At 50.0% G+C, this 12,897-nt stretch overlaps 1 long non-coding RNA gene across 1 annotated transcript in view; it reads right to left on the reverse strand.

Moving 5' to 3' along the window:
- Positions 1 to 1,708: 1,708 nt before the first annotated feature.
- The window catches only part of LOC140468520 (uncharacterized), a 74,131-nt gene continuing 62,942 nt past the window's right edge, over positions 1,709 to 12,897 (reverse strand). The window contains exon 3 of the long non-coding RNA XR_011955673.1: positions 1,709 to 3,563. This is a non-coding gene — a long non-coding RNA (uncharacterized lncRNA). The remainder of the gene's footprint in view (positions 3,564 to 12,897) is intronic.

The following is a 12,897-nucleotide window of genomic DNA, read 5'->3' on the forward strand; positions in this document are numbered from 1 at the left end:
TACAAACACGCTCTCTCTCACACGCACTCACACATACACACACAAACACGCTCTCATTCTCACACACACTCACACACTCACGCACATACACACACAAACACGCTCTCATTCTCACACACACACACACTCACGCACATACACACACAAACACGCTATCTCTCTCTCACACACACACTCAAGCACATACACACACACTCAAGCACATACACACACAAATACGCTCTCTCTCTCTCACACACACTCACACACTCACGCTCTCTCTCTCACACACACACACTCATGCACATACACACACAAACACACACTCATGCACATACGCACACAAACATGCTCTCACACACACACACTCACGCACATACACACACAAACACGCTCTCTCTCTCACACACACACTCACGCACATACACACACAAACACGCTCTCTCTCTCACACACTCACACACTCACACACATACACACACAAACACGCTCTCATTCTCATACACACTCATACACTCACGCACATACACACACAAACACGCTCTCTCTCTCTCTCACACACACTCACGCACATACACATACAAACACGCTCTCTCTCACACACACTCACACACATACACACACAAACACGCTCTCTCTCTCACACACACACTCACGGTCATACACACACAAACACTCTCTCTCTCACACCCACTCACACACTCACACACATACACGCTCTCTCTCACACACACTCACATGCACATACACACACAAACAAGTGCTCTCTCTCACACACACACTCATATGCACACACTCACATTCTCTCACACACACACTCACACACACACTCACATGCACACACACATGCACACACTCAAACTCTTTCTCACACGCACACATTCACACTCTATCTCTCACACACACTCACACACTCATTCACTCATGCAAACACACACACCCAATCTCTCTCTCACACACGCACACACTCAGTCTCTCACACACACACACACTCACATGCACACACTCAAACTCTCTCTCACATGCACACACTCACACACGCACTCTTCCAAGCACGCAGTCGCACAAACACGCTCTCACACACTCACATGCACACACTCAAACTCTCAATCACACACACACACTCACACTGTCTCTCACACACATGCACACACAATCTCCCACACACACACACACTCTCTCTCTCACACACACACACACACAATCTCCCCCACACACACACACTCTCTCTCACACATACGCACACACACACATACAGACTATCACACACACACTCACACTCTCTCTCACACATACGCACACACACACACACACACACAGACTATCACACACACACTCACACTCTCTCTCACACACACACACACACAAATCACACACTCGGACACACTCACACTCTCTCATACACACACACACACTCACACTCTCTCTCTCTCACACACACACACACACACACAATCACACACTCGAACACACTCACACTCTCTCTCATAAACACACTCACACTCTCTCTCACACACACAGACTATCACACACTGGGACACACTCACACTCTCTCACACACACGTCAGCCTATGGGGCGAATTTGTATTTGCAGACACACTCTATTTTGTTCAAAAAGCACACAGTCTGCTGGAAGTCAATCCATGAAACATTTTAGAAATTCCTCCTTTTAGAGATAGAACCAGTGTCGCTCTAGGTTAGGATACAGACCGACTCACACCTTTATGCATTGTCTGGGCTGAGATGTCACGTTTTTATTTTAAGCATTACACCATCTCGGGACCGATGAAGAACTTCTGGGATTTCCACATTAATGAACCGAATCCTGCAACCCATTCTCAAAGATGAACGACTGGACAGCAACCTGGGTTTGTTCCAAATACACTCTGATGTTTTGCTCTTAATTCTGTGTCTTACAATCTTATTCTCCACAACCACCTGAGGAAGGAGCAGCACTCCGAAAGCTAGTGCTTTTCCAAATAAACCTGTTGGACTATAACTCGGTGTCGTGTGTAGTTTTTAACAAAGGGAGATCGTTATGGTTGTCGGAGGGTCAGTCATCTCAGCTCCCCAGGACGTCTCTGGCAGGAGTTCCTCAGGGGAGTGTCCTAGGCCCAACCCTCTTCAGTTGCTTCATCATTGACCTTCCCTCCATCGCGAGGTCAGAGGTTGGAAATGTTCGCTGGTGATTGCTCAGTGTTCAGCACTGTACCGTACCCAACTCCTCAGATACTGAGGCGGTCCGTGTCCAAGCGGGACAAGAGCACCGTGCTTGGGCCGACATCGTGCGGCTCGGTGGCTAGCCCTGCTGCCTCGCGGCGTTAGGGACCCAGGCTCGATTCCCGCCTCGGGCCACTGTCTGTGCGGAGCTGGCACATTCTCCTCCGTGTCTGCGTGGGCTTCCTCCCACAATCCAAAGACGTGCAGGTCAGGGCGGATTGGCCATCGACCCACCGTGTTCAGAGATGTGCAGGTGAGATGGGTTCGTCAGGGGTAAATGTAGAGTCGTGGGGTCTGGGTGGGTTACGCTTTTGAGGATCAATGTGGACTTGTTGAGCCGAAGGGCCTGTTTCCACACTGTCAGGATTTGATTCCAGGATTCAAGCCCCTCCCCGGCTCCCTGATGGGAGATTGTCCGTTCTTCCATCGGGATTCGGATGTTCGGTCCATGTGCAGGTTCTTCAGACTGCTGTATCTGAGCCCTGCCCATCTCCTTCCCAGGTTAGTGTTGTGCGTGCCTTCCAGAGTCGCATTCATCTCCCTCCTGGATTTGAACATCTCCTCACCCGCGCGGATGTTTCCGTTCGCTGTGTCAGCTTGCACAGGGACCATGGAGGCACAGAAGTGACCATTCGGCCCATCGAATCTGTGCCAGCCTACTCCCCCACTTCCCAGCATATCGCCCATCGCGAGGTTTTTACATGAACGCTCACCGGGTCAATCCAGTTCGGAGTGTGATTTTAACTTTTCGAATAGTGAGCATCACACGACTGAGGTAAGATGTATGTACTATCACTCCGCAACTCCTGCCCCATGGTAAGAATACCATTTCTACTTAATGACCTTATTGCTGTTAGGATTTAAGCAACAAAGGTTATCAGTTCTTTTTTCATGGACACATTCATTCATCTGTGTCAGAATCACAGAAAATGGCTCTTCAGCCCATTGCATCCATACTAGCTCATACACAACCCCCGAACGATCCATCTCCCAGCACTTGACCCACAGCCCTAGCGAAGCAGAGGAACAAAGGTAGGCTATTCAGCCCCTCGGAGTCTATTGCGCCTCTCTGTGAAATCATGACCTATCCCCAGCCTAACCCCACAGACCTTTGGTTAGGCCGGGGATCGGCTATGGTTTGTCCGTGCTCAGTCAGGAAGTGTCAATCCTGAACCCCCGACACTATCCTGGACTCACAGAAGTTAGCTTTCTGAGGAAGATGTGCACAGGATTTCTTTTTAACGTTAACGGGTTGAAGTGTAATATTTTCCAAAGGCTTGCTACTCTGAGGATCTGGTCACGCTCGTTTCCTGAATCCCGCGCGGCCAAGAAATACAACCTTGAGATGTTCGTTCAATCCTTCCCTTACAAAGAATAAAGAAGAATAAAGAAAATGTACAGCCCAGGAACAGGCCCTTCGGCCCTCCAAGCCTGAGCCGATCCAAACCCACTGTCTGAACCCATCGCCCAATTCCTGAGCATCTGTATCCCTCTGCTCCCCACCTACTCCTGTATCTGTCCAGACACATCTTAAATGAATCTACCGTGCCTGCCTCTCCCACCTCTGCTGGCAACGCGTTCCAAACACCCACCACCCTCTGTGTGTGAAGTACTTACCGCGTGTATCCCCCTTAAACTTTCCACCTCTCACCTTGAAAGTGTGACCTCTCGTTATGGAATCCTTCACCCTGGGAAAAAGCTGGTCTCTATCCACCCTGTCCATACCCTTCATGAGTTTGTAAACCTCAATCAGGTCCCCCCTCAATCTCCTTTTTTCTCATTAAAATAAATCCAATCTACTCAACCTCTCTTCAGAGCTAGCACCTTCCATACCAGACAACACCCTCATAAACCTTCTCTGCACCCTCTCCAAAGCGTCCACATCCCTTTGGTAATGTGGTGACCAGAACTGTACACAGTATTCTAAATGCGGCCGAACCAATGTCTTGTACAATGTTAACATGACTTGCCAGCTCCGAGACACAATACCCCGTCCAATAAAGGCAAGCTTACTGTATGCCTCCTTGACCACTCTATCCACCTGTGCAGCAACCTTCAGGGTACAATGGACCTGCACTCCCAGATCTCTCTACCCATCAACCTTTTCCCAAGGCTCTTCCATTCATTGTATAATTCGGTCCAGAATTAGACTTCCCAGAATGCATCACCTCACATTGAAAACCATCTGCCAAAGGGGGGACCTGATTTTCAGAGATAGGAGAAATCAGCAGGGTTGAAAGTGAGGACTGCAGATGCTGGAGATTAGAGTCGAAGAGTGTGTTGCTGGAAAAGCAGAGCAGGTCAGGCAGCACCCGAGGAACAGGAGAATCGACGTTTTGGGTATGAGCCCTTCATCAGGAATGAGACTTGTGGACCAAGGGGGCTCAGAGATAAATAGGAGGGGGGTGGGGCTGGGCGAGGAAGGGAGCTGAGAGAGAAATGAAATCAGCTGGGCAGCTTGTTCTATGCAGGCTTTCCTCCACCTTCATAAACCAAAACACTTCTCCAAAACCAATTCAACCCAGCTCCAGCAGGGATCAAAGGTGGACTTTAGGGGCGGCACAGTAGCTCAGAGGTTAGCACTGCTGCCTCACAGTGTCAGAGACCAGGGTTCGATCCCAGCCTCGTGTGACTCTCTGTGTGGAGTTTGCACGTTCTGCCCATGTCTGTGTGGGTTTCCTCTGGGTGTTCCCACAGTCCAAAGATGTGCAGGTTAGGGTGGATTGGCCAAGCTAAATTGTCCCATAGTGTCTAGGGATGTGCAGGTTAGGGTGAATTGGCCAATCTAAATTGTCCCATAGTGCCCAGGGTTGTGCAATTTAGGGTGGATTGGCCATGCTAAATTGTCCCATAGTGCCCAGGGATGTGCAGGTTAGGGTGGATTGGCCATGCTAAATTGTCCCATAGTGCCCAGGGATGTGCAATTTAGGGTGGATTGGCCATGCTAAATTGTCCCATAGTGCCCAGGGAAGTGCAGGTTAGGGTGGATTAGCCATGCTAAATTGTCCCATAGTGTCCAGGGATGTGCAGGTTAGGGTGGATTGGCCATGCTAAATTGTCCCATAGTGCCCAGGGATGTACAGGTTAGGGTGGATTGGTCATGCTAAATTGTCCCATAGTGCCCAGGGATGTGCAGGTTAGGGTGGATTGGCCATGCTAAATTGTCCCATAGTGCCCAGGGATGTGTAGGTTAGGGTGGATTGGTCATGCTAAATTGTCCCATAGTGCCCAGGGATGTGCAGGTTAGGGTGGATTGGCCATGCTAAATTGTCCCATCGTGCCCAGGGAGGTGCAGGGGAGATGCATTGGTCTGGGGAAATGTAGAGTAATAGGTGTAAGTGAGTGGGTCTGGGTGGGATACTCTTCAGAGGGTCAGTTTGGTCTTGTTGGGCCAAATGGCCTGTTTCCGCACTATCGGGAATCTAATTTTAATTATCTATTTTAAAGAAGTCACTCCCAACAATTTCCACAAAGCCATTTCCTTCCAAAACCCAAGTCTGCCAAACAATATTAAATACAAAGCTGGCCATTCATGATTGGAAAAGTGAAGCTATGTTTGTCCATTGTGGAACAACCAGAAACAAAATTAAAATTAAGACATATTCACACTCCTTATTTGATCTTCGAGTGTAGCATGACAGTTATCTCCAATATCGTCTTAATACTTAAACAATTCAAATAAGGCCACACTCTTGAAAAAGCATCTGCAATTGCGGGTGAGGTTGCCATAGCAAACTGCATCAAAATAATCTGGCGATTTTGTCGACAAATACAGGAATTTTGGGAATAGTGAATCAGGTTGAGGGGCAGGTCCTGGGGAGGGTAGGGGAACGCAGATGTTTGCTCATACGCCAGATGCTCCCTCTCCCCAACCTCAATGCCAGCTGTGATGCCACTGGACACTGTTAAAGCTCTCTCCTGGAGGATTTGGGGTGATGTTGCTTTAGTGGAGTTGGTGGAGTGGGATGGATTATAGTGGCAGTGTATCCATAGCAACGGGATGGATCTGTGGGGGGCCCTGAGAGCATTGTGAGACCCTTCTCAAAGGCCAGGTCCACTTATCTCCATTGCAGATACGACACCAATGGCTGTCCCACGTTTCAGGCATCGGTGGCCATGTTGGGGTGGGTGTAGCCCATCACCATCAGTCAGGAGGCTTGAAGGTGACGACGATACTAATCTGAGAGGCACGAGCAACGAGCAGTCCCTCCAGTGAACCCTCGTGGTGCTGGGTCTGTCATTATTCTGAGAGCCCTGCTCACCCCTTCCATTACACAGTGAACAAGACAGGGCTGTGCACTGAGGCAGCACTATCGGGCCTAGTCAGCAGCAATGTGTCGAACAATCTCATTCCTCAGCATGGTCTTGAAGCCCAGACAGCCTCACAGACTCCAGGCCTCAAGCAGCAGCACAGAGTACGGACCTCAGGCAGAAGCACAGAGCCCAGGCCTCAGGCAGGAGCACAGACCCCAGGCCTCAGGGGACAGCACAGAGCCCAGGCCTCTGGCACTAGCACAGATCCCAGGCCTCAGGCAGGAGCACAGACCGCAGGCCTCAGGCAGCCTCACAGACTCCAGGCCTCAGGGGACAGCACAGAGCTCAGGCCTAAGGCAGCAGCACAGAGCCCAGGCCTCAGACAGCAGCATAGAGCCCAGGCCTCAGGGGACAGCACAGAGCCCAGGCCTCAGACAGCAGCATAGAGCCCAGGCTTTGTGAGTGTACCTTGTCCAGAATTGGAGTGTCTTTACCATGCTGTATTCTGACTGTGAATTTACCCTCTACAGACTTGAGTGTTTTGACCCTCTTGTGTTCAATTGGTCAGTTATATACCCACGTGCAACATCTCCACATGAATGCATGCAATCCTGATTGGATTGGGATGATCTTCCCTATTTTTCCCCCCCCAGACTGCATCATATCTTTATCCTGTCTATCGCGAGATACATCTCCAGATGTGGGTTTACTGGGACATGAAGAAATATGAGTGAGAGAGAGAGGAGACACGAACTTCCTGATGGACAATAGTCTGGGTCCACTGCATTTCGTCATCGACATAAATGATTTGGATGCGAGTGTAAGAAGTATAGTTAGTAAGTTTGCAGGTGAAACCAAAATTGGAGGTGTAGTGGACAACGAAGAGGATTCCCTCAGATTACAACAGGATCTTGACCAGATGGGCCAGTGGGCTGAGAAGTGGCAGATGGAGTTTAATTCAGATAAATGTGAGGTGCGGCATTTTGGGAAAGCAAATCTTAGCAGGACTTATACACTTAATGGTAAGGTCCTAGGGAGTGTTGTTGAACAAAGAGACCTTGGAGTGCAAGTTCATAGCTCCTTGAAAGTTGAGTCACAGGTAGATAGGATAGTGAGGAAGGCATTTGGTATGCTTTCCTTTATTGGTCAGAGTAGTGAGTACAGGAGTTGGGAGGTCATGTTGTGGCTGTACAGGACATTGGTTAGGCCACTGTTGGAATATGGCGTGCAATTCTGGTCTCCTTCCTATCGGAAAGGGTTCTGAAAAGATTTACAAGGATGTTGTCAGGGTTAGAGGGTTTGAGATATAGGGAGATGCTGAACAGGCTGGAACTGATTTCCCTGGAGGGCCGGAGGCTGAGGGGTGACATTATAGAGGTTTATACAATCATCAGGGACATGGATAGGATAAATAGACAAAGTCTTTTCCCTGGGGTCGGGGAGTCCAGAACTAGAGGGCATAGGTTTAGGGTGAGAGGGGAAAGATATAAAAGGGAGGGTGGTGTGCATATCAAATGAGCTGCCAGAGAAAGTGAATCATCGAATCCCTACAGTGCGGAAACAGCTCCTTCAGCACAACAAGTCCACATCGGCCCTTCAAAGAGTACCCCACACAGACCCATTCCCCGACACTATTACTCTACACTTACCCCGACAAATGCACCTAACCTGCACATCCCTGGGCACTATGGGACAATTTAGCATGGCCAATCCACCCTAACCTGCACATCCCTGAGCACTATGGGACAATTTAGCATGGCCAATCCACCCTAACCTGCACATCCCTGGACACTATGGGACAATTTAGCATGACCAATCCACCCTAACCTGCACTTCCCTGGGCACTATGGGACAATTTAGCATGGCCAATCCACCCTAACCTGCACATCCCTGGGCACTGTGGGACAATTTAGCACGGTCAATCCCACCCTAACCTGCACATCCCTGGGCACTATGGGACAATTTAGCATGGCCAATCCATCCTAACCTGCACATCCCTGGGCACTGTGGGACAATTTAGCATGGCCAATCCACCCTAACCTGCACATCCCTGGGCACTATGGGACAATTTAGCATGGCCAATCCACCCTAACCTGCACATCCCTGGACACTATGGGACAATTTAGCATGACCAATCCACCCTAACCTGCACATCCCTGGGCACTATGGGACAATTTAGCACGGCCAATCCACCCTAACCTGCACATCCCTGGACACTATGGGACAATTTAGCACGGCCAATCTACCCTAACCTGCACATCCCTGGACACTATGGGACAATTTAGCACGGCCAATCTACCCTAACCTGCACATCCCTGGACACTATGGGACAATTTAGCATGGCCAATCCACCCTAACCTGCACATCCCTGGGCACTATGGGACAATTTAGCATGGCCAATCCACCCTAACCTGCACATCCCTGGGCACTATGGGACCATTTAGCATGGCCAATCCACCCTAACCTGCACATCCCTGGGCACTATGGGACAATTTATCATGGCCAATACACCCTAACCTGCACATCCCTGGGCACTATGGGACCATTTAGCATGGCCAATCCACCCTAACCTGCACATCCCTGGGCACTATGGGACAATTTATCATGGCCAATACACCCTAACCTGCACATCCCTGGGCACTATGGGACAATTTATCATGGCCAATCCACCCTAATCTGCACATCCCTGAGCACTATGGGACAGTTTAGCACGGCCAATCCACCCTAACCTGCACATCTTTGGATTATGGGAGGAAACTGGAGCACCTGGAGGAAACCTGCACAGACAGTTGCCCGAGGCTGGAATCGAACCTGAGTCCCTGATGTCATGAGGCAGCAGTGCTAACCACTGAGCTACCGTGCTGACCCACAAGCACAGTGCTCAATCTGGGGTAGGTGGGACCTCTACAATTGAAGATTAGAGTCATAGAGATGTCCAGCACGAAAACAGACCCTTCATTCCAACCCGTCCATGCCGACCAGATATCCCAACCCAATCTAGTCCCACCTGCCAGTACCCCGTCCATATCCCTCCAAACCCTTCCTATTCTTATACCCATCCAAATGCCTCTTCAATGTTGTAATTGTACCAGCATCCAACACTGGAAGCATGGTAGCTCAGTGGTTAGCACTGCTGCCTCACAACACCAGAGTCCCAGGTTCGATTCCAGCCTTGGGTAACTGTCTGTGTGGAGTTGGTGTGTTCTTCCCACAGTCCAAAGGTGTACAGTTTAGGGTGTATTGGCCATGCTAAATTGTCCGATAGTGCCCAGGAATGTGCAGGTTAGGGTGGATTGGCCATGCTAAATTGTCCCACAGTGCCCAGGAATGTGCAGGTTAGGGTGGATTGGCCATGCTAAATTGTCCCATAGTGCCCAGGAATGTGCAGGTTAGGGTGGATTGGCCATGCTAAATTGTCCCATAGTGCCCAGGAATGTGCAGGTTAGGGTGGATTGGCCGTGCTAAATTGTCCCATAGTGCCCAGGGATGTGAAGGTTAGGGTGGATTGGCCATGGGAAATTGTCCCATCGTGTCCAGGGACGTGCAGGTTAGGGTGGATTGGCCATGCTAAATTGTCCCGTAGAGCCCAGGGATGTGTACGTTAGGTGCATTAGTCAGAGGGTAATACAGAATAATAGGGTAGGGGAATGGGTTTGGATGGGTTACTCTTTGGAGGGTCAGTGTGAGCTTGTTGGGCTGAAGGGCCTGCTTCCGCACTGTAGGGAATCTTATGACTTGCTGAGGTCATCCCAGCACGTCGTTGCCTTAATTACGGATCTGCAGCTTCTGTTTTCGGAATGGGAATGGTCGTGGTTGTTGGGAAAAAGCAGGGTGGTGGTGGAGGGACGGGGGAGGTGGTGTTGATGGACGGGATTTGCTGGGGTGAAGGGTTTCGGAACCGTGTGGGAGGAAGGAGCCATTCCACTGCCAAGTAATTCCGCGTCGGAGTGAGTGGGGCTTGGGCTGCCGCTGTCCGTAATCCGATCTGTGTGGAAACTCACCGGAGCGTGTGATGGGATTACGTGGGGAAGGGCTGTAACCGGGAGGTGGTTCCCCATCCTCCTGATCTCACTCTGGGTGTGGGGTGGGGCAGGGAGACTCAGCTCACTGGCCAGGGCGAGCCCATCCGAAACCACAAGAGCTGGGGAATCTGAGAATGGGAGGGGTGGGGGGCGGCAATGGGAACAACGGCAGGAACTGTGGCGTGGGAATGGAAGCTTCAAGGAATAGGCTGGCAGAGGGACGTTCACCTCAGAGAGAGAGAGAGAGAGAGAGAGAGAGAGAGACCCATGGACGTGTTCAGTCAGAGTGTCCAACTGTGAGTGAATTTAATCTTTGTTTGAGCTGGGGAGCTGTGTTAGCCTGTACACTGTCACACGGAGGTGTATCTGATTAGATTCGATTCCTTACAGTGTGGAAACAGACCCTTCGGCCCAACCAGTCCACCCCGACCCTCCGAAGAGTAACCCACCCAGACTCATTTCCCTCTGACCTAAGGCACCTAATGCTATGAGGTAATTTAGCATGGCCGATCCACCCTGACCTGCAATCTCTGGACTGTGGGAGGAAACCGGGGCACCCAGAGGAAACCCACGCAGACACGGGGAGAACGTGCAGATGCCAGACAGATAGTTGCCCGAGGTGAGAATTGAACCCGCGTCCCTGGCGCTGTGAGGCAGCAGTGCTAACCACTGTGTCACCGTGCCGCCCTGTGTGTGTCAGCCAGTCACAGAGGACTATGGGACAGAAAATGGCCTCTCGGGGTTGTGCCACTGGTCAAAACGAACCATCTAGCTGTTCTAATCTACTTCCCTTGGTGTAGTGAGTGCCCATCTATATCCTCCTTCGATGAGATGGGGGGGTTTGCTACCTGTCCCCTCACCCTCCCCTTACATGCAGTGAGACCCAGACTACCCTCTGGGTGAAAATAGTTTCCCACATGTTGCCTCCAAACGTCCTGCCTCTTTCCTTCAACCTATACCCCTCCCCAGTCCCTGATCCTTCCAGCAAGGGAAGAAAATGTCTTTCTTTTCTTGTCTCTTCCTGTCTAATCCAGAAAGAAATTTACAAGGATGTTGCCAGGGTTGGAGGATTTGAGCTACAGGCTGGGGCTGTTTTCCCTGGAGCGTCGGGAGGCTGAGGGGTGACCTTATAGAGGTTTACAAAATCATGAGGGGCATGGATACGATAAATTGACAAAGTCTTTTCCCTGGGGTTGGGGAGTCTAGAACTAGAGGGGCATAGGTTTAGGGTGAGAGGGGAAAGATATAAAAGGGACTTAAGGTGCAACTTTTTCATCCAGAGGGTGGTACGTGTACGGAATGAGCTGCCAGAGGAAGTGGTGGAGGCTGGTACAATTGCAACATTGAAGAGGCATTTGGATGGGTATATGAATAGGAAGGGTTTGGAGGGATATGGGCCGGGTGCTGGCAGGTGGGACTAGATTGGGTTGGGATATCTGGTCGGCATGGACGGGTTGGACCGAAGGGTCTGTTTCTGTGCTGTACCATCTCTGTAACTTTATGACTCCATGAATGGCGATCTGTTATACAGCTGGAAGTGCGCTACTCCAGTTCACTCCTGGGATGGTGACTTTCTACATGAGTACGGTTCGGATTGGTTTACTGTTGAGGGCATCTGAGGCTGAGCTCGGCAGATGTTGGTTCCCTGGGGCGGGGGGGGATCAAGGGATTGAAGGAACGAATGGGAAAATGCAGGAGGAGATCTTGATTATTCCTGACTGTATTGAATCATTCTCTGACTGCACTACTCTACATTTCCCCTGACTAATGCTCCTCATCTACACATCCCTAAACACTATGAGCATTTCAGCATGGCTAATTCATCATTACATTTCCCCTAACTAATGCACTGAACCTACACATCCCTGAACACTATGGGCAATATGATTTGGATGTGAACATAACAGGTATAGTTAGTAAGTTTGCAGATGACACCAAAATTGGAGGTGTAGTGGAGAGCGAAGAGGGTTACCTCAGATTACAACAGGATCTGGACCAGATGGGCCAATGGGCTGAGAAGTGGCAGATGGAGTTTAATTCAAATAAATGCGAGGTGCTGCATTTTGGGAAAGCAAACCTTAGCAGGACTTCTACGCTTAATGGTAAGGTCCTAGGGAGTGTTGCTGAACATAGAGATCTTGGAGTGCAGGTTCATAGCTCCTTGAAAGTGGAGTCACAAGTAGATAGGATAGTGAAGAAACGTTTGGTATGCTTTTGTTTATTGGTCAGAGTATTGAGTACAGGAGTTGGGAGGTCATGTTGCGGCTTTACAGGACATTGGTTAGACCACTGTTGGACTATTGCATGCAATTCTGGTCTTCTTCCTATCAGAAAGATGTTGTGAAACTTGAAAGGGTTCAGAAAAGATTTACAAGGATGTTGACAAGGGTTGGAGGATCTGAGCTACAGGGAGAGGCTGAAC

This window comes from Chiloscyllium punctatum, chromosome 47 (genome assembly GCF_047496795.1).
Source record: "Chiloscyllium punctatum isolate Juve2018m chromosome 47, sChiPun1.3, whole genome shotgun sequence".
Classification (NCBI taxonomy): Eukaryota; Metazoa; Chordata; class Chondrichthyes; order Orectolobiformes; family Hemiscylliidae; genus Chiloscyllium; species Chiloscyllium punctatum.